This window comes from Pithys albifrons, chromosome 5 (assembly GCF_047495875.1).
Source record: "Pithys albifrons albifrons isolate INPA30051 chromosome 5, PitAlb_v1, whole genome shotgun sequence".
NCBI lineage: Eukaryota > Metazoa > Chordata > Aves > Passeriformes > Thamnophilidae > Pithys > Pithys albifrons.
Window position 1 is genome coordinate 22072233 of NC_092462.1, and position 22302 is coordinate 22094534.

Below are 22302 nucleotides of genomic sequence, written 5' to 3' on the forward strand. Positions count from 1 at the left end.
TGCTCATAGAGCCTGGATCTACAGTCATGACTCTGAAATCAGCCAGTCTTTTGAACAGGTGCTTATTAGTTATTTTTAGCATCAGCTTTTTTGATCAGAATTTTGGATAGTACAAAGTTGAAATGCCTCACAAATACCAATGTGCTTAATTTGTAAGCCCTTATTTAATCCAATATATTGAGGATGAAACCTACTTTGTTTCACTAGATCTATTTTACATAAATCCATAATGTCTGGCATTAATGTAATAACTGTTCATTGTTTTTGTATCAGTTAAATCCCCTGAAAATAGTTCCTTTCCTTGCCTGAATCGGTGTCAGATTACAAGTAGTCTGTAAGAATTTGGGTTGTCCTTCTTTGAATGTTGACACAACATTAATGAACTTCCAGGTTTCTTTAAATATCATTGCTCTTATAGACCTTACTAAAAGGTATTAACAGAGTGGAAATGACTTCATACAAGCCTGTTAGGCTTGTTGTGCCATATGCCGTGAGTGCCTGTTTATTCCCAGTGAGAAATGAACAAGTGGTATCTCGTCTTCCTGGGGTAGCAGTGTATTCTCTTGCTTTTCTGGTACAATTAAGGGCTATAACTGTGTCATTAGAAGGGTGCCTTTTGTCTCTGTGTTAGAAACTGAATGTCTTTTCTGTGTTGTTAGATCAAGTTCATCCTGTAATGTTGAAAGCCGCTGTGCCCAATACCCTTGAAAAAGACTTCAGTATTACTAAGCATGATCTTTTTCTCATATTTAGCTTTACTCTTTTACTTGTTGTAAATAATTTAAGCTCCACATAGAAATCAAGAGAATTTGAGAGTGTTTGGTGTTCCAGTCTTGGATGTATAACACTTGTTCCAGTGTTTTGTACACAGAAACCAAATCAGGCCCCTACATCCCAGCTCATGTGTCCTCCTGGTCACCTACATCTTGATCGGATGAGGGAAGGATGAAGCTGTAACTATAATATGAAACACCTTCCCTCCCATCCAATGCCAATTAAACTTCTCTCCTCTTTGCTCACTCTTTTTTCCCCAAATATCATAACTTTTCACATTACTGTCATGCCAATCATCCTAGCAGATTTCTGTAGTAATCTTGAGTTAGTGAAGTTGATTCTCTCCTTTTATCCTATATGCTTTTAAAATCCCCTTTTGAGTGACCTTCTAAGCAGTCCTAGCAGCTGACCCAAGCTTTCTGTCACTGAACTATGGTGCCACAGGACCTTTTCTTTGTAAGGTTTCAGCTATGTCTCTCTTGCCTGGTGCCACAACATCAAATTCCTGAATTGCAAGCAGCCAGTAACACATAGTAATTTAGAAGGGGTAGCAGTGGCTGTAAGGGAGTATCTTAGGAAACAGAAATTTTTACCAGTCATATGGGAGTAAAGTTCACCTAGGTACAGGTTTTACAATTAGTAAATGGCAGTTGTATATTTCAATAAAAATAAAGGGGTTTGGTATTTGTACACTTCTCAGTGTCTTTTTCTTTTGAAGCATGGCAGTTTGTCAGTCTCCTTTTCTTCAGTGCTAAAATTCTAGGCATTAGAAATTTTGCTTTCTGATGTAGCTTAAGGAAATCTTTGAAGTAAGGTACATTAGCATATGAACTCTGGAACTCTTTGACTGTTCTTGGGTCAGGATAATAAATGTTTGTTCAGGTGCTCGGGCTTACGAAGTGAATATTTTCTGCCTTGTCACAATACATTAGCAATTGGTTGTATTTTCATTAAAGCACTTGTCATATTTTTCAAACCTAGGCTTATTTCTAATTTCTGTTCCCCCAAATTATGAATTTTGAATGTTCTTTTGATCTTGCCTGCTTTAATTCAGAATGAAAGTGTTCCTTGCATTCATATGAAGGTCTCCCTCCCCTGACTGACAGAGGACATGGGAATGGATCAATCAGCTGTCACTTAACAGTGTTAAAGATTCTGAGAGCTTTATCTCTAACCAATTGTGATAAAATGTTTCTTCCAGCTGAATGACAAGCATGTATGCTTGGTAGCTGGTGTCTAATGAGTCCTGTTTTTGTAGTGCTGGGCATATGGCTTGTACCTGGGCAGTGAATCTAAAGCAGTCTAAATATTACAAATCTACTTTATGTTGATGAATTGTGCATTTTCTTGACATATATGCAATAGATTTGATGTGTAGATTTTTTTTAATTATTAATTACAGGTGCATAAGCCGTCTTTGTACTGATTGTGCATTAAGTAAGGTGCAAGAGCTGTTATCCAGAACAAATGGACATTTTATGTTGGTAGGGGGGGAAAAATGTGTTTTGGAAATTGAAAATACTGTCTGGAGATATATCTTGAGAACTAGCTGGAATGTGTAATAACCTTGTTTTCTTGTAAGCAGGAAGGATATGAACAGAATGATACTGTATGCAAACAGAAGTTTTTGAAGCATATTTTCTTAGAGAATTTACTAGGGACAGATGATATTTTGTAGATATTGTATGCATGGTTTTATAAAGGATTTACTTTTGGATTTAATCAGATTAAATAGCACTGGGAAAAATCAGCATAAGAGTTATTTACAATAGGATGTCTGTAGAATGTATACATGTGCCAGAGGGATTCCATCATTTGCTTTTTCTGGTTCTTCTGCATTTAAGTGCTCATTTGCAATATTGCATTAATATAAGGGTTTGGAGTTAATCATAAAAAGAGTGGATAACAGCTTGCTTTGGCTGCAAAGCTGCACTCTCATTTTTTTGGCAGTAGGTAAAAAGGGCTGATTAGGAGAATGTATTTCCTGTATGTTCAAATATAAACCAGACACTTGGTCACAAAAAAATCATTCACTGTTTCCAAGGACTTTTTTTTTTTTTTGAGTGGGCAACGTATTAGTCCTTCTACACAAAACAAGCATCAAGGAAAGGTATTAGCTTTTTCCCTCCTTCCCTCTCCCCCTGGATTCTGGTTATTTCTGCCTTTAAATAGATGGGCTTCCCTAATGGCCACATTAGTGCTTTTAATCCTGCAAAGCAGGAGTGAAAGTGTAGTTACTGTACATAAATATCAAAAGTACTACAGTTCAAGCAGCGTTTTTGATGGTCCAGATTTCATATAATTTTTAACAATGAAGATCTAATCTGCATCTGTGGGTGGCCCATATTCTGATTGTTGATGCTTGCAATTTTTATGGTCATCCCTTTGAATACTTAAACTTTTGTTCATATTTAGATGAGAGAAATCAGGTGTTTTCCAGATCCATTGTGTAAGAACTTCTTTCTGGTGGTGTTCTTCTCTTGGCCTGCTTAGAGCCACTGTTTTGTTTTCCTGTGGTGGTTGTGGTGACTCTGAGTAGCTAGGAGAAGCTGTGGAGAACTTCAGTCAACAGGCAAAAAATACATTCTGGTGATAGTCACATTCTTCCAGTTATGTTTTTCTGGTGAACAGCCCTGGAAGCTTTTAGCTGGCTAACCAACTCACCTTGCCTGTGACAGTTTAACACACACACACAAAAAAAAAAACAAAACCCAGAGAAAAAAGAGTCTTCTGTCATCATTATATCAGTGTTTGCAGTATGAATTGTGACTTGATGATGCAAACTTTCTTATGGAAAACATCCCAAAAGCTCGTGGTGAGGTTTGAGGGCTATGGGAGCCTGTGCACTCAGGCAGGCCATGGTGCCTTACAGGAGCTCAACTCTTTATCCTGGTGTGCACATCTTACGAAACATTTTCCAACACAAGCCCACTGTTTCCATTAAAGGATTTTATGGGGCTCCCTGCACATCATATCTTGCACAGCTTACCCTATTGCCTCTTAAAAGTGTCTTTGAATACAATGACAAGGCCTCCCCGTAGCAGCTTTACAGGCTGCTGGTGAGCGAGTGGGAAGCCCCAGCTGGCTATCCCCGTGCTAGTGGAGCCCCTTTACTGGCTTTTTCAGCTAAAATGTTGAAGCATTTGTTCTGTCTAGTTTAATTAGACATTACTTCCTCGCTGAATAAAGCAAGGAGCTTTGCAAAGTGCTACAAGCTCATGTTCCAGAAGTGCCTCCTCCTATTCTAAGGAAAAATGGGTTCTAATGGAATGCCAATATCTAATTCCCCTCTGTACCTCTCCGATGCCAGTGTAAAGGACATTAATGTAGGCCTAAAAATGAAAACAAAACCTTCATCATCAGGATAGCTCTTGTTTCTTTTAGTATCCCTGGCATAAAATTATATTTTCTTGCTTTTGGTTTCGCAGAGTTACTAAAAAGCCACAAATCTAAATCCCTTATGGGGAAACATGGCACACATTGTGTATACATCGGCTTGTATATGAACACTGCTGGACAGGTCTGCTAAAACTCATCAGTGCTCCTGGATCATTAGATCTGGAGTAACATGCTCAGAACCTTTTTGCCGGTATCTTTAAGAGCCAGGTAGATGCCACAGCTTGTAGCAGCTGGTGGCAGCCCCAGAGCAAGGTGCTGACGGGTGACAGTGGGCAGCAGCCTCAACTCTACTGTGCCTGCCTGAAGGGGCAAGCTGTGTCCCAGCATTTGCAGGATGCTGTTGAACTGCAAAATGACTTCTGGTAGCCTTAGGACAAATCCAGCTCTTTTTGAGGTGCATGCAAGGGCAAGGGTGCCCCCCTCAAACATGACATTCTTGCAAGAAACCTTTTAAGAAGCACATATTGACAGATACTGCGGCTTGGCCTGGTTTTTCTGTGCCTGTGTAGTTATTTCAGTGCATAGGGAAAACAAGTGTGTAAAACCTGAGCATCTTATTGCATATTAATTTTAAAAGTGATAAAAGGATGCCCCAACAACTGATGAATCAGGCACTAAATACACAACACAGTTTGTTTTTTCTAGTAGTGACGGGTGTTTTTGTTCATGAAGCTAAATGTTAAAATATGAGAGAAATAAAACTGAATGATGCACAAATGCACTCAACAATCAGAGTTAAAATTCATCTCCTTAGTAAAGCCCATTTAAATATTAGAGCACTGAAGAAACAAACACTAGATTAGCTTTTAATATAAAAACAACATTGTCTGGCTTTTTTCAAAGGAAGAAAGATACTTTAAAGATTGTATGCAGGTAAAAAAAACATATGAGGCAAACTTCCTACACCAGCAGTTTGATGCTCTGCTTAACTTAGGTTGGATGATGAAGAGCCTCAGGGAGACAGAGGAGGTGGAGGAGAAGCAATTCTAGACCTAAACAGGCGCCGTCACCAAAGAATATTTGTGAACTAATAGTAAAGTTTTGGTAAGACTCTGCCAAGGTAAATTCTTTTCAATGTGGTTAGTAAAGAAGGAAGTGTTCAGTTATTTGATGCTCACCATCTACCAGTGTTATATTTCTATTTTATAAGAATTTTCTCCTTCACATTGTTGTGGTTAGTATTTGAAGGGATAACAATATACAAAATAAAAGCATTGATTGGGAAGGGGTGAACTTAAGCATAGAGCTGGAATGTGTGTGGATCATTTCAATATGCAGGAAAAGCCAGGCAGGACTTGGTGGTTTGATTTAGACTCAATTTTGTGTTTTGAATAGTTTGCCCATCACAAACTGGTTGATGATGATCTCTGGTTTTGGTTACTGCTTCTCCTATAGATTGGGATAGTGCACTTCCAGATGTGATTTTCCAGGCTGATTCAGAGACTTAAAACACTTCAGTGAGTCATAAAGCGAGATATCAGTAGCCATGTTTTTCAAGAGTGTTATGTTCAGACAAGAGCTCAGAGAGGAGGGTGTAAAAGGCTGCTGGATGGTTTGATTGCAAAACTGTTGGCTCTAGGCTCTCATGAAGTCTATGTAGTAATATGGCTATGCCACAACTTCCTGGTGTTATATTGCATTGCCTTGTTAGTTTGATGTTTTCCATTAAAGTAAAAGCAAAGAGTAGAGTGAAATAAGGGAGCAGAAGAATAAGAGATATCTGTCTGCCATGGATTTTCCCTCTTCTTGAAAGGCTTTCATGTCCTCTATCAATTAGTCACCTTCCCTTTACTACGTGATGTGCTGCCCACTCAGAGTTTAGCTGGCAGTTCAGGCACAGTTTGTTCCTGCTGCAAAATCCCTGCAGGCAAAGCAGCTCCACCAGTCTTCCCAGGCTGCCCCATGGTCGCTGGGCTGACCTCTGGGTCTCTTGGTTGCCAGGCTTGAGAAATAGGAGTGTGTTCTTCTGGATTTAGCCAGAATATAAAGATCCAGACTTTTTCAAGTAAGTGTGATCCTATCTATTTTCAAGTTAAGAAGTTTATTTGAAACAGTTTGCTTCAGGTTTGCTTTTGAAACAGGTTGCTTCAGATTGTTGGGTGGGAGGGGGGGTTGTGATGATTTTTGATGTGTAAGCACTCGAGTTTTGTGTTTGCTGCCAGATTTGCTGAGGTTTAATGATGCAGGTAATGTATGGATTCACTGGAGATGGAGATGTATTGAAGCAACAATGTATGCAATTAGATATGTTAGTGTATTTCTGTTTAACTGTTAGAGTTATTAACTTTTGAAGTTATTTGAACAGTTGGTAGAAGTTTTCTGATTGCATGGCTGTATTATGATTTGACAGTCGGTTTCACTTTTACTGTGCTGTTCTGCTTGCTCAGTTGTTCAGTTATTGATCTGGTTTTATTCAATAGGAACAGCAACGATTATAGACATTAATTTCCCATGAAGGTCTTATGTTACCCTTGTTAAAAACAGCATGTTTCTCTGTTAAAACCCCTGAAAAATGCTCTTGTAAAAATTCCTATTCCAGTAGAAAGTTTGAACAGCTGAAAAATGTCACAGCAACATGAGTATATGAATAGGGTGCTTTCCCAGGGAGGCAGAGAAGGTGATGATTTGACAGAATCCCTGATATCTTCAGAGGAATCCTAAAACAGTTATGTGTTTAGGCACTTTGACTTTGAAATTTATGATTTTCTTTATAATTAAAACTGTCTATACTACAGAGGCATAGCTCATGCTTACTCTCCAGTGTTGATCTTGATAGGGCAGAGACCAAATGTTTACTTAGGAGACAGGGTGCCAATCTTTTACATCTACATCAGAGCAGCATCTTATGCAAAATAGTCCTCAAGATGTGATCGAGACTGCTCATGTCATAGCATCAGACCAAAAGCACACACCATTGCCACTTGGAGGGTAAGATTTTAGATGGTATTTGGAGTTGTATTTCAGGGGACAGGTGGAAGTAATGATGAAAATTAGAATGCCTTTGATGCCGTATTTAGCAAGTGCTCTTTTCCTAAAGTGGGAAGATCAAACAACAGGAAGCACTTTCCTAGCTTGTAATATGAGGCTTGGCTTTGCAGCCATTGCTCTATCTGAAAATCGGCCTCTCTTTTGCAGGGAGGAACTAAACTGTTGCTTTCCCTGCTGCCCATAATTTTCCTATTGGGTTTGATCCTCTGTGCAAGTTAAATGCTGGAAGTACACATGGAATCAAGTGAGCACTTTGCCCCTTGCGGTTCATCTCTGCTATCACAGCTGGAAGAGCCTGAATGCCTCCTTCCCCTCCCAGGAAACTCACACCTTGACTGTGCTCAGAGCAAGCAAAGTAACTTCAAAATTAGCGAATTCTGGCTATGGATTGGAGGCTATTGCATTTTTGTCCCCATGAGGGATTTGGTCCAAACCCCTGATAGTTCCCATTATATATGTAAACCAGGTCGCACCAGGTGGTCCAGAACTGCAGAATTTTGTCAAACACATCTGTCAGAGACAGCAGAAGTGGAAGTTACCATTCACATTGGTCTTTGCATGCTGGCTTTCATTGTCTCAGCTGACATTTAACAAAGACCATTCTAATCATCCTCTATTTAGTTTGGTGGCTAATAAACACATCAACTTCATGAAAACTGTTTGCTCAAAGTCAAGCCTCCTGTAAGACATTGAGAAACACTGAAAAGTAAAGGCATGCTGCTCATCCCACTGGTCAACTCTTGTCTAGCTAGGAACTATACACCTGCAGTTATCAAATACAATAAATCAATCCTGTATACCTGAGCCCCTCAGTTATATGTCCTTTCAAACAGAGACCCACATGGGAAGTGTCTCTTGCTTTGCCTGACTGGTCATTTGTTGTATTTTGGCACATACACTCTATACTGTAAATCTAAAATGTGAATAAGTTATGAAAAGAGAGGTGAGATTGAATGCTAATTCTATAAACTGAATGGAAAGTTTGGTTTCACATGTAATACTTTATTTCTTTTGCATTTCTTGTGACTAAGAAAAGAATGGTAGGGGACATAGGCAATGTATCTGAGTTGTGCACATGTAGATGAGCTAATGTTTGCAGTGAGTTGGAGTTGTGGACATAGGCTGGTATATGCCACTCAAGCTTGAGTCTAGCGGTTCTGTCTTTTGTTATGCTTTTTGTATTGCAACTATGTTTAGCGTATCATGTTTTGGTTGCGGTGCGGGTCTGGAGTTCAGTAATGTGATGTGTTATGTATTCAGAACAACAAGGGTCAGGGTTTGCATTTTTTATTTTTCTGACATCGAAAGGCATCTATCAATTAGTCTGAAACTCTCAGGGATCCCCTGCTGTTATTTGTCAGCCATGAACACCTTGTTAAATTTTATTTAAAGTCAGCACTCCATGTTGAGTTGTTGGAATATTGAATTTTTCAGTCCATTGAGACTTGCTTGATTTAAGTGAACTGAGCATGGCTACCTCTCAGTGTACTCAGCATACCAGCAACTTGTGGTTGTAAGCATAAGGCAATAGTCAGTGGCTACCAGCAAGCAGTGACTTGGCATGTCACACTATTCATGTATTTTCTAGTTTTTTTAAATCTTTCTGCCATCCAGGAGGATGAACACAGACTACTCACAAATAGTAACCGACCCAAGTAATTATTAGGCAGTAGATATTCATGTGAGTACTACAAAGCTTTTAATGCAGCAGGTTTTTACTAAATGGCCTTTAAAAGGTCCCTTCTAACTCAAACTATTCTATTATCCTGCAGTGTTAGGTGCACATATTTGTAATATTTGAATAGTAGGAATTATACTGCCTGTATTTTAATAGCTTATTAGCTATTAATATTTTAATAGCTTATTAGCCTGTATTTTAATAGCTTATTAGCTATTAAAATTCTCTAGTATTTTATATACTAGAAGTATATTTGTTTTATTTTCCACAGACATATGGGTAAACATACTGCATGGGTGTTCCTCTGTTTCTTAAAGGAAAGAGCAAATATAAAAAAAATTCCTCTTTATGTAGGTAAATCAGTGTTTTCACATTAGGTGGTGGATGGGAAAAGGCTAAAAATTTTCTTTTGCCCCTAAGTTTGATTTCAGTTAGCACAAGCACTATTGCATGTGATCTCTTAATTTATGTGTGTGGCAAATTCAAAGGTGAGATGACCCAGATCTGATTGCAATCTTGTACCAGTGTAAAGCAGATGGACAACGGCAGCTCCCCATGCAGCCACAGTGCTCTTGTCAGTGGAAGTCAGTCTGAGATCAGAATCTGAAACATTTACATATTCTAGACAAGAAGGTGAAACTTTATATTTAGTGTTGCTAGTTTTGAAGAAACTGTAAAAGAAACTGCATCTTAGCTGGGTTTCTTTCTGTTCTGTTTTCTACTGTCTCTTTCTTTTTGTGCTATGAAGTACAAGGGCAAACTAAGCTAAGATATTAGTGTAAAATAAAAGATTATCTGGTACCTAGGAAAAGGAAAGGGAACCTAATATGCATAGTCCATATACTACTAGTAAGACTTACAACTGGGTCTGTGCAATAAGTGTACCACAGGGCGCCTCGGGTCCTCTCTGAGCAGGCAAAAAGGGATTTCGAAACTGAGCTGGCAACAGCATTTTTTTAAATGGAGAGTTCTCCTCCGTGTTTGGGGTACACAATAAGTACACTACTTTGATGAAATTTTGTCCTTTTTGTTGTTTTAAGGATCCTGGTTTGTTGTAATGGAGGACTTGCATAAGCATGTGCTACATATGCATTGTTCAGATGTTGCTGGAGAAAAATAGCTTTAAATTGGCAAGAAGTGGCTTTTGGGATATGAACATGAATTTCATAAGTCTTTTTATTTAAGGGTAAATTCAAACAAAACAAAGAGGACCTTCAAGGTCTTCATTATAAATAGCAAACAACAAACAAAACCACACAAAAAAGAAAAAGTGTCTTGTGAAAGTGTTAGGCTTTTTAGAAAAACACAAGGGTCTTAGCCCTGATGAGTATCTTCAACCTAAAGTCCAGAAGTACCAGATTTTCTTTCCAAACAAACAGAAGATGCCTTCTGAACATGGATGAGGAATAGGCAAATCAGTTAGCCAGAATAAATAATAAAATGTTGCTGGAGGCACAAGGCAAAGTTTCAATCCAACAGAAATTTAAAATTGTGCGAGCTTTAAAAGGAAGATAAGGTAATACAAAAGTAATGTAACTGATTTTAGAATTGAGTTAGGCACCAGATTATACTTCTTGTATGGTTTCAAGCAAATAACTGAAACTCTAGGCTTCCATTTCCCATCATGAATACAATGAGACAGTGTTTCTTACTTTTAGGAGAGAAGTGAACATTGTTTCTCAAAAATGTCTTCTGTGTAAATTTTTCCTATTGTATGTGGGGTTTTGGGCAGTGGGTGGAGGGTTAAGCTATGTCATTTTATAAGCATCTTTGTTGAATTGTTTTCATGGCACTGTAGAAACAAATGTCTTCACTTAAGTCCCAAATTAAAACTCTTGCATTGCAAGTTTGAGCTTTATTTTGAGCTTTAATATATCATGTTATCATGGAAAATTTTAATTATTTAGAAAATACTTGGAATATTTAGAAATATTTAGCTATGGAGAGAATACTGAAGAATTTTTTTTCCTCCTGTATGTTATTTCTACATCTAGCTTCTGGCACTCCATTACTGTGGATCTTACTGATGTTGTGCTATGTGAACTTTTGAAATTTCCACATAAACTATATATTTTTTATTGCAAATGGTTAGCGTTTGGTTTTCTATTGACTGACTCTATAAAATATGACAAATGTAGGAATATATATTTTTATAATATTACTGAACAAACTATTTTAATTTCCCTGTCTTCTTCTATATTTATCCTCCAATTTTACCAGAGGTAACAAAAAGGTTATGCTAAAGGAATTTGAGCTTGTTGAGACCACCCCTGATTTCTAGGTTTGTGTTTGATTTTAGTCATATTGGATCTAGAGCAGAAGCTCACTCAGTGAAGGAATGCTGTGCAAGAGCCTGAATCTGGGTGTTATGTTTTCATCCCATACCAGCCCAGACCTCTGAGACAGAGATCCCCCTCTCCGAAAATGAGACTCAGACAAAGTGCAAACTCTTCATTTCCTGAAATCTCATTGTTTAGGCCAACAAACAGGCAGGTCAATGTGCAGGTTGCAGAGCTGAAACTGAACACCACCTCAGTTTCCCTGGATCAATGAAGTGTAATTTGAACCTTGTGGTTGCCTGTCCAGCTTGGAGAACCAGCACTGAGAACAAAGGCTCAACACCGCTCCCTTCAGATATTTGAGCAGCAAATATCTGTTCTCTTCTGCTGGCATTTGGCTCAGTGCTGTCCTGTTTAGGTAGGCTAGGCATAAATCTTTTGTGATAGTTATGCCAGCAAATTCTCCTAGAATGGAGGAAGTTTATTCTGTACCTATGTAGAGTAATTTGAAATAAAAAACCAAACCAAACAACAGCATCAAACCCCAAAAACAAACCAGGAAAGAAAAAATGGTTTGAGCTCTGCAGATGTTCACATAGACTGTTTCTTGCAACAAAGCTTCTAGGTCTGACTCTAAGTCAATCTCTTTCTCTGTAAAATTAAGTCAGCAGAGAGTTCTCAGTTAACAACAAATGAAAAAGTTCACATAAGTCTGGCACTAGATGCAGATTAAAGAACAGTAGATGTAGCTAGCTGTGATACCTAATGGTATTTTCAGTAAGTTGTGTGGAAGGTTAAACTCAGCTTCTGCCCTCAGTGGGAGCTGGTGCATACAATTGTGTGCTGTGTTGACTTGAGTGTATTTTGCAGTGTGACTGCTGATTTTGGACAGGGAGCCTTTTTTTGGTCAGTACGAACTCTGGCTCATAGAGTTCAGTTTAGCTGTATTTCAAGTTGTTAATAATTAGGCTTCACTGAGTGTTCATTGGGATGTAATCGGATCCAAGCGAGTATGGATTTTTTACTTGTTTTTACTGAAGAGCTCTTTAGAACTTAGTGGGAGTTGAGTTCATCTCAACCCAAGCACACACATCTTCCTAAAGCAACCTAATTCAATTGATTGGGTTGTTTAGTGACAATAAAGTACAGTGTTAGCAGCACCTTAATTATTTATCCTAACCATGCCATGAGGGTTACGAGTAATACATAGAAATAGATCAAAAGTCTTGCAACTCCATGTCTAAGCAGAAACATGGGGAAAGGAAAAAGGTACCTTCTATTAGTATGTATATGCAATACTGTACAATTACTGCTTGATATGTGCCACACAAATTATCTGCCATATCATGAAAATAGAATTTTATCTGTCAATTCACTCAAATGTGACTGAATTTTAATACTTACGTTAAAATGCACAATATCAAATGTGAAATATTTCCCTTCTCTGTTGCAGATTATACCACCTTAAACAGCAAGACAAGAATATTTCTTGAAAATTAAGAGTTCCTCAGGTAAGGACTGATTTAAGTAATTTTCTTTCTATAAAGACCATTGTTAATAAGCACCATCATGATGCAAACACGGGGCAGTTACTGTTTGTGAACTATGCTGTGAAAAGCTGAAGAAAATTCAATCAAGATGTTTGTGGTGATACAAACTATACTAAACAGAATACTTGAGAAAGACCCATATATGCAGGTTTGAATGGTTTTACTATATTGCATGCTTAGTACCTAGGATGTCTCTCAAGAAGGGATTGGTAAAGAATCGTCTTCTGACAGAAAAAGGAGAGCCAGTTGAGAAAGTTGCTGGAAGTAGTGGGCAGCACTCTGACACCAGGTGTTGGCAGCACGACTCTGGTATAGGCTTCTTGTCCTTGTCCACCTCATATTTTCAGATAAGCATTGGTAGACTTAATGTTCAGGAAATGTCCCTAGTCCCCTTGGGGTTGTTGCTAAATAATAGCATGCCCAGCAGGTTAAGTTGTCATTCTTTGACTGATGTCTCCCCTGGGGTAAACAAGAAGTAGTTCCGCAGAGTAAAAAATCAGCAGCTCTTTGTTTACACAATCTGTTAAAACTCCTGCCTTGTGCTTAGGAAAAAGGATTTGAGTCTTTTCAGGAGCATTGTTGAAAGATTAAATGATTACCCTGTTCATTATGGGAAAACTCCCACTTTGCTGGAGATGATGTTGTAAAGCTTTATAATCACAGTTGACATGAAGTTAAAATGTGAGCAGTTTTTACCTTATCACATAATGGGTTGGGAGTTGCGTGTTTTTTACTTCTAATGAAGACTGGTACAACGCAGGTAAGCAGTTCACTCAACTCTAAGTACAGGAGGGAGAAATACAGAAATTTGATAGATGCTTACAAAACATGAAGATGTCCTTCAAGTTTTGAACTGTCAGTCCACTTTTCCAAGCTAATGAAAACTTTGTGAGCTGCTTAATCTACAGAGACCTTGCCATCCTTTCAGTTTCTTCCTTTTATATACATCTATTTCATCTTAGAGCTTATAAACACAAAACAGGAAGTTGTTGAATTTGGATAATTAAACATTTTTCCATACAGATAGCTCTTCCTGACCCTATTCTGTTACCTTGTCTGAGTATTATAAAGAACCTGAAATGGAGAAATTGTGTTGAAGTTCCTTTGGGTTTACATTCTTGGAACTTTTCCTAGAGCAATTTCATGACTTAATTTGCATTTGGTGTTAGAAAATTTATGACTCTGGTGCTTTGTTACTTATACCTTGGTTTTGAAAGGAAAAAGAATGAATGCCTGTTGAGTTTAAAATAAAGTTGTAATCTTTTCTTATAAAAATGGACATGTTAACTTTGAAAGGCAAGTAAGTTGCATGGAGGTATTAAAAAAAAAGGTATCTGTTATCTTCCAAATGTTATAACCTAAACAAATGAATATAATATATATATAATGTAAGTATAATATATCTATAATGTAAGTATAATATGTATAATGCAAGCATAATCTTTTCTATGTTAATCTTTGTTTATATGGGGACATGGTATAAAAGAATTTTTAGGACCGTTAAAATGCGATAAATATTCTGTGTTCTGTACCAAATCTTTGTCTTCCCATGCCTTTAGAAAATGAGTCTTTTTCTTATTAGCTGCTCAAGCATGTTTTAAGATGTGTATAGAAATACTTCCTTTGAAAAAAACCTTTTTTAATGTTGATTTTGAAACTTTCTAAGGTTAGTAATCTATTTACTGTATGTAACTAAATGATAGCAAATGCTGGTCCTTCTACAGTATCCCAGTATCCTGATTTATTGTTTATCAGCTCGAGTCCAAATAGAAATGAGTACAATGATGATAATAGTACCAATGTAATTGCATGGATGTATACATTACTTTTGGTTGTACATCTGCACAGATGTAGATGGCTTTACTACTTCAGACCAAAGACATTTTGAAGGTGTTTGGATTACTTTGTGCTTAAAATGTAATAAGTTGTCTGGTTCTTCATGCATTGAATACCTGAAAACCCCATTTCAGCTTGGTTTTGCTCTAAGAAGGACTTTAACTTCATTGTGGTTATTCCCCATATATTTCTTCTGTGGAAAGAAGAAATAATAATAATTATAAGAAACAATAATAACAGTGCTAATAACTTCATCTGAAATAATTTTTTGTTAATAATTGACATGGAACCAATGCAGCTGAGAAAAGAATATGGCAGTATTCAGAAAACTGTTACTCTGCACCCTGAGCCTGAAACCACTCAAGTTATTGAGTTGACTTTTTTGACCCATAGTGAGTTGTCTTAAGGAGCACAACCACCTGAAACCTATTTCTTTGTGCAGGGAGCAGGGACCAGAGAGGAAAAAGACAGAGGTGTCTCTCAAGTGGTTTAGCTTTGTACGCTGGTGTCACAGACAGGTCATGAGAAAAGCAGTGATAGTCCAAGGAAAACAGAAGGAGGTTGAGAGTGGGACAGGCAGAGGAAAGTGGATTAGTCTCTTCAGTAGCCATCTGCTGTCATCTGTTCTCAGCTGTCTCATAAAACTGCTCTTCACAACTTGGTGAGGAATTCTCCAGTCTGATGAGTAGGGCAGAATAAAGGGACATATGTCTTACTAGTGAGAGACCCCATAAAACATCTCCATTCCACTAGCTCCTAAGGAAAATAAGCCCTGAGCCTTCTTCCTGCTCAGAGGAACTTTAAAGATGTCTGTTCTTCCTCCTTCTGAATCCTTTTGGCAGATTCAATTTACATCATGCTCTGGGGATTTGATTAATTTCCTATTATTGGCCAAGTCTTGGAAACCCCTGCACTCAAGTTTAGCAAGTGGGCTCTTGAATCTCTGTATCCATGAATTCTGCTCCTACACATAGAACCGATGGCATCTTTACTGTCTGGGAAGATACACCCAAACAAAGTTTGCTTGATGAATAGGTGGCAGTAGAATGTGAAATCTACCCTGTTAACAAAGTGAATAAATTTACTCAATAGGGAACTTTTAAGCAGTTTTTACTGTATGCCTTAGGATCATAATTTTAAATTAGATTTGCTCAAAGTGGAAATCAAGATTCAAGCTGACATCATAAGATATGACCTCCACTAGCAATGAAAACAGTGAAAACATGAGACAAGGGCATTAATCACTGAATAGTTTATAAGCTTGCCCTGAATGCTCATCTGAAATGTTAACACTATTTTATTATATCCAATAACAACTTAAAGTGAAAATTTATGATTGCTGTGGGGTGCCTAAGGTAAGGCAATCAGACTCACTTTATTGTACTCTGGCTCAAATGTTTTGAATCTTTAGCGAAGTGCACAGAGCTACTTGCATGCCTAACCTATTGCTTTTGGTGCATGTGTAACCTACTCCTTTTACTGGGCTGGAAATGTGAGTAGGATAGTAAGGATCAGATTTGGCAGCAAGACTTGGGTGGACTCAAATCTGTTCACACATACCCATTTGTGGGAAGAAGGATTTAATGGGCTCAACATGGAGGTGTTTTTGAAGTTTGGGTCATCATTTTCTGTTTGTTTTTTTTTTTTTTTAATTTTGCTTGGCAATTTGAATTTTGGCTTAAGAGTTCTGATAGGTTGTTTTTTTGGTTTTTTTTTTTTGTTTGGTTTTTTTTGTTTGGTTTGGTTTTTTTTAAGATAGTTGTAGTGGTATTTTTGAATGTACTAGAATATGGAATATAATGAAAGCAATATAGCTTAATTATGCATAACTGACAAGGGCTGTAGTCAAACAAATCTTTTTTTAATTACTTGGTGGAATTACCACTTTAAACCAGTTTGTAGTTTCATTAATTTTTTGAGTCTAAATGTATTTTCATTGATTTTGGTTTTTTGTATCTGATATTTTTTAATTACCAGGTACAAAATTTATTTGGTGGTTTGAAAAGGAAGAAATTTAAGAATGTCTTATTAACTTTAAATTGATCTTAAATTCAATATAATTCCTCTATAATATATTCTCTTTACATGTGAACTCAGTGTATCCCAGAATATTCGAAATTTGAAGTCATGTATCATTGACTTAGTGAAGTTTGGAAAAACACAAGATAAGGTGGGATCAATACTTTCCAAACTATTCACTGCTGCTGTTGACCAACAACACAAAATACTCTTCCTAATGAGCTGGAGTTTATACCTGGTGTTTAAATATCTGACTTGTTAGTGCAGAGTCTTTCGGTGGGAGACCGTCTTTGTTCCTATGTAGGTTGAGGCAGTGATTTAAAAATAGATTTAAACGCTTTTATAGGTGAAAGTGAGCCTAATTGACAGTGAGTTGATTGTACCTTTTGTGTTTTGCTTTATTGGGTAGTTCCAGTAGTAAACTGAATTTATTGAAGTAAATCTATGAAATTGTCTTAATTGCCTGATCTCAATAATATTTTTAAGGAACTGCACTATTTGCCTGTTCTTATTTCAATGTAAGGTACATGGTGCAGCTTGTATATACATATTGTTAGAAAGCTTTGAATGGCTTGCCTGTCTGATCCATTTTAATAGATTCCAGCCTTTTTCCATGACATCATTATTATAACAGACTTCCTAGAAAATATGAACAGCTGCTGTATGTTTTTTCCCTGTGTTTTATATTAAAACTGTAGCAGCTATTCTGTTCTCCACAAATGACAGCAATAGGCTTTTCTGATGTAAAACAAAATGAAAAAAAGTCAAAGTAAGGAACTGTGATACTGTTAACAGGCCAGTAATGTAACAGGTCCCCATGTATGAATCATTTCATAATGCAATAAGGGATTACTTATGCTGCTGTCATACTGGTCAAAGGTTCCTCCCATTTCCTTCCCCCCTCCTCCTGAACTAAACTGTGCATCATTAAAGATGATGAAAACAGTATTGTACTCAGCTTCCTGGTCCAGATGGCAATTTGCATGAAGAATTTTATTGTATTTTTTTCGTAATATTCTTATGTAGACTGTGCTTAGAGGTTTTAAAGTTCTTTTATGTTCAGGTCAAGCAGACTTGCTTCCTTGTTTCTCTGTGCATTCTGGCATTCAGGGACGGCTTAGAGGCCACTGAACATGGAGCTTGGAGTTTTAAATAGAACCAGAAATTCATCAATCTTGTCGTTACACCTAATTTTCTGTCTTTGCTTCTTCTGTAAATAGGTGAAAGGTGTCAAAGAACAATGTGGGCCTTTAGATCATTATATTGCATTTTGTCTGGAATACCTCAAATGGAGTTTTAATATTTTTAGATGACTTGTACAAACCAACAACAAAGTGTGATGTATTTCATGCTGCAATATCTGCATTTGATTTAGTAAAAATATTAGCTATAAACAAAATCTATCCTTTACATGGCTCTAAATAGAAACACGCGACACTGTACAGGATAGGGTCCCTCTTGGGTTTGAAGGTCATCCAACAAGCCAGGAGTTAAAAGCCAACTTGGGTCTCACCTGGGTGCTCCAGCTGGAGTAAGAAAATTTTGTTGATTGAACAACTGCTGCTTAGAGAGATCTGGAAAATCCACTGTAAAATCCAGCTTCTTGTTAGCTAGGCTGGATTTTGCTTCATTGCTCCATAATCAGGACTCGGCTTCAGCCAAACTTTTAATGTGTTGTGTTCCTCTATGATTCTTTTCAGACACCTTTCTTAGGGGATCCAACAACCAGGCTGAGTTATTTGGAGTATGCCCTACCCCATGTATTTGAGTATCAGAAATAGTGTGACAAACAGGACTAGGTCAATAATTGCTCTTCTGTACTCAACCCTGGTGAGGTTGTACTTTGAGTACTAGTGTGTCTAGTTCTTGGCCCTTCTATTCAGGACAGACATTGAGGTGCTGGAGCAAGTCCAGAGAAGGGCAAAAAAGCTGGTTAAGGGTCTACAGGTTAAATCCTAAGAGGAGCAGCTGAGGCCGTTGGGTTTGTTTAGCCTGTAGGAGAGGTGGCTGAAATGTGACCTTACCTCTCTGCTACCTAGCTCAATTGGCTAAATGCTAAGAACACCAAGCTCCTAGGTTTGATCCTATGTATCGGTCATTCACTTGAGAGCTGGACTCAATGATCCTTGTGGGTCCCTTCCAACTCAGAAGATTCTGTGATACCTCAAAGAAGGTTGTAGCAAAGTGGGGTTTGGCCTCTTCTCTCAGGCATCTAGTAACAGGACGAGAGGATATAGTCTTAAGCTGCATCAGGGAAATTTCAGATTAGACATTAGGAGGAATTTCTTTTATGGAAAGCATGCTTAAACATTGGAATGGACTGCCTAGAGAGGTCATGGAGTCATCATTTTTGGAGGTGCTTAAGGAAAGATTGGATGTGGCACTTAGTGCCATTGTCTTGTTAATAGGGAGGTATTTGGTCATAGGTTGGACTTGATGCTCTCAGAGGAGTGCCCAGCAGGCTCCAGCCCTTCACTGCCTTGTGTAGAATGTGTGTCCAGTCTGAGAGGAGGAAGGCATGCTGGAGCCTAGCTGACTTATAGAACAGACAAGTCTTACAATATAATATGGCTGTAAGACAACTCATCATCCATTAATGCTGTTATGTCAGTCCTGTGTCTTGTGGAGTGCTTTCTCTCTTCACTTGAAAATGTCACCTGTGTATTTTCTCTTGAGAGCTGGAAAAAAGAAGTAGCAACTAAGTACATTTCTTCTTTATGAAGCAGAGAGATTGTTTATGCACCAGGTATGTGACTGTGAGCTGATGGAAAAGCGTGGAAAGAAAATCAATACTAACCTTGCAATGAGAAGGTAGATGAGTACTGGACTACATTGTTCCTGTCTGTAGTATTCATCAAATGGTGCCCTCTTTGTGGCTCCATGTAGAGAAATAATTTCATGAACAAAATAACTGATACCTTTTGGCAATTATCAGTTATAAGCCCTTCATCTACTGTGATCTTTACACAAGCTTGCTTGAGCTGTGCTCCATTCATGTCCTAAAGTAGTCTTGAAAGCATGTAACACATGAATAACATTAATGCAAATAATTATTAGCACTGATGTGATAGAATACATGAAAATCACCTTCTGTTTTATAACCATGGAAGTTCTAAACCAACATGTGAGTATATAATGTGACAGATGTTTATAGAAGGAAAAACTAAGGCAATTCCTTTGAATATTTGATGCATTGTGGTATTGGGCAACTAATGGTCGATATCCGTGGCTTCTGGGCAGTACCACATCATGGGTGGGAAGACAGCTTCAGCCCACACACCCCCCTTTGTAGATCAACTCGCACCTGGGTAGTATGGTTAACAAAAATCCAGTCTTATTGCAATGTTAGATGGTTTCTGAAACTTGTTGTTGTGGTTTTTGTTTGTTTTTTTGATTTTGTCATCTCTGTTTTTTTTTCTTTTACGTTGAAATGAGTGTAAAAAGTCTGAAAAAAACAATAAAAATGGGGCAAAATCCGTGTCCCATTTCCACTTAGTTTTTGCAGGTAATTATTAAGCAAAGTGAAGAAACAGCAGGTTTATGTAGAAAGCATTTTAAGACTGTAATTTTTATCATACCACTTCTGCTCTGAGAAAAAAGTCTTTCTCAATACCTTAAAATTCCCCACTATGGAGGAAGCTGTAGGAACTTACTTGTACTGATTTTACTTTATTGTTTTTCTTTTTTAAAGCATGCAGAAATTAATTTCTTCCTTCCTCTTCCCTCAACCCCCCTATTATTTTTGAAGTTTTCATTCTCTTGTACTGCATTTCTGGTCAGTCTGGCTTACTTCAGGTGTGCAGAGTCTGTGGATTGTTTCATTGGTTCATTTCAGTAAATAAACTTCTTTACAAAATAGTTTTTCCATTTCCTACACCCAAAAGAGGGTTCCAGAAAGTAACTGATATTTGCATAAATATATATTAATAGGTTTTAAATAGATGTCAGAGATAAATATTTGCCAGATCATCTTATAAGAATCCTACCTACAAAATAAATCTATTTTGTAGCTTTTACTTTTATTTTAAAAATGCAAAACATCATCCACCCTGTAGAAATTAAACACTTCATGGTGAAAAATAATTTCGCAGTCATTGACACATATTAACTACAATATATAAAATATCAAGTAATTTAATGATAATTACCACATTCATTCTGATTTGTATGGCAAAGCAAAACTGTGGAGAAATTCAATTGAAACTAATGTGATTAATCTATAGTTGCATCACTGAGTCAAATAGTAATATAGAATCATAGAATCGATTGGGTTGGAAAAGACCTCCGAGATCATCAAGTCCAACCCTTGGTCCACCTCCAGTCCATTTACTAGGTTATGGCACTGGATCATGTATTTGTCATTTGAATACAGAGAGATCTGTGAAATAATTTTCTACCCTTCTTCAGGCATATAATGAAAATTGTTTTGCATTTGGCTTCATAGACCTCTGAAATGAAACTCAGAATATGTCTTAGTAACAGCATATGTCCAAAAAATGTAATTCACTGAAAGATTACTTAACTCTGGCTCTCTTATTCAGACCCTTCTTACAGTGAATTGGTATTATAAGGAAAACATGAACCTTTGAGTGAGCAGAGATGGCAATGAAGGACTTGAATATGGCCTGTTTTATAAATAAGTAGCAGTATATTTTAAGTTGAAGGCAAGAAACTGTTTGGTTTTTTGTTTTTTTTTAATTTGCAGTGCAAATGCATCACAATTAGATTTGTGTTAAATTTAATGGCAGGCTAAGGGAAGGAAAGTATGTCTTAATAAACTGAACATGAGGTTTCAGGTATTCATTGCATCTCCCAGCATCAGTGCCTGCCTGTGAAGCAGGTCAGTCAGCTACTTTGTGTTCCACCAGAACTACTCAGAACATCAAAATAAGTAAGAGACAAAGACCTTCCTGAAGCCCACAGTATATGAAAGGCTTTACTGATTTCTGTGGATTTTTTCTCTGCCATGTAAATGTGTATCCTCATGGTAAACCCTTTAGGGTGTAGTTCATGTGTTAGGGTATCACTTGCCAAGACCAGTCTTAGTAAGTGTGGCAGTGTTGCCACAAAAAAAGGAGAAAGTTTGTGAATGTGTCTGGAAAACTTCATCTCATTAGGCCTAAGTAACAATCCCTTGTAGGGATTGGTTTGCTACTCCTTCAATAGATATTTGAGAATTTGTGCTCCCCTGCCATTTCCTAATATTGTGGTACATGTCATACTTGGCGTCTGTTCTGATGGCCATTGTGAATGGTAATGACAGGACTTAGGATGATTTTTTTGGGGTGGGAGTGTGAATTATTTTTCCCTTCATCACCCCATCAGCTTTACACTGGCCCATGTTGGCAATGGGTATAGTCTATAATAAAACTGTTGCCTTTAAAAACAGTACTCTGTTCTCTGGGAAATGGGATGATGCCTGTTAGACCAAATGCAGAAGTCTATATTGCAAACCATTAGTATAACTAAAATGCAGTAGTATTGCGGTTACAGCCACGATATTCAAAGATTGTTAAGGGGGGGGAGGGCAGGGTTTGCACAGAGAGGTAATATCTTTTATTAGATGAACCAATATAGCTGGAAAAAGCCAGATACCTCAGGCAAACAAGTCCTCCTTCAGAACTGTGCAGGAAAGGCCTTGTGTGCCCAAAATCTTGTCTGTTTTTTCCAACTGTATCAGTTGGTCTAATAAAAGATATTACGTCTCCCTGTAAAATTTGCCCAACTGAAACATAAGTATTCCTGTTGGCAGCTTTAATAGAAAAGCCTGCGGCAGCAT

The 22302-nt window shown here is 37.6% G+C and overlaps 1 protein-coding gene across 2 annotated transcripts in view; it reads left to right on the forward strand.

Annotated features, from left to right (window-relative positions):
• Window positions 1-22302, forward strand: part of BMPR1B (bone morphogenetic protein receptor type 1B) — a 243653-nt gene that overhangs the window by 80594 nt on the left and 140757 nt on the right. Inside the window, exons 1-2 of one of the 2 annotated variants that reach the window (XM_071555883.1) lie at window positions 6089-6178; window positions 12572-12629. The gene's annotated coding sequence lies outside the window, so the exon portion shown is untranslated. Of the gene's footprint in view, window positions 1-6088; window positions 6179-12571; window positions 12630-22302 lie in introns of those variants that run through there. The other variant, XM_071555880.1, reaches the window with a different exon arrangement.